The sequence below is a fragment of the Monopterus albus genome, unplaced genomic scaffold (assembly GCF_001952655.1).
Source record: "Monopterus albus unplaced genomic scaffold, M_albus_1.0 scaffold126.1, whole genome shotgun sequence".
Lineage (NCBI taxonomy): Eukaryota > Metazoa > Chordata > Actinopteri > Synbranchiformes > Synbranchidae > Monopterus > Monopterus albus.
The window spans coordinates 2,828,184-2,828,663 of record NW_018128006.1 but is presented as its reverse complement, the minus strand read 5'-3'; the positions used below and the strand labels follow the sequence as shown (position 1 = coordinate 2,828,663).

Sequence of the window (480 nt, the reverse complement as noted above, 5' to 3'; positions counted from 1 at the left end):
AGAAGTAGATTTCTCTTGTTTCGGATTTGCTTGATGTGGCGCTTTAGCTGTTAGCAGCCACGTTGGGTGCATAGATATGGGTAACTCAGACATAGGGGTAAATGTTTTTGTGTGGAGGGTGTAGTCTCGTTTAACTCTCCTTCGTGTCGTAGATTATAGTGGACAGTACAGTTGTCTTTTAAGCTCCTTTGCATGTCATGCTGCCGCAAGCAAACGGGGTCTAGCTAACGCCAATGTACAGCTTCCTCTAATTTTCCTAACACTCGTCGCTGTCTTCCTGATCAGCTGTGTTTATTTTTCACTCCAAGCCGAGGCGTCTATATTCAAACAGAGGTCCGCCCCGTCGGTGCATTTTGAGTCTTGCCAGAAGAAGCTACAGCAAACGTATTCTTGCCCTTCACCCTAAAGGTAACGTTACATGTTTTTACCTGTTGTTTTCGCTACAAAGCTCAAACGCAGGGTGTTGTTCAAATACTGAAC

General features: G+C 45.0%; 1 protein-coding gene across 2 annotated transcripts in view; it reads left to right on the top strand.

The window, feature by feature from the left end:
- LOC109967178 (solute carrier family 35 member E2) overlaps window positions 1–480 on the top strand; it is an 11,929-nt gene continuing 11,449 nt past the window's right edge. For both annotated transcript variants that reach the window (XM_020612575.1, XM_020612574.1), the window contains exon 1: window positions 1–408. The gene's annotated coding sequence lies outside the window, so the exon portion shown is untranslated. The remainder of the gene's footprint in view (window positions 409–480) is intronic.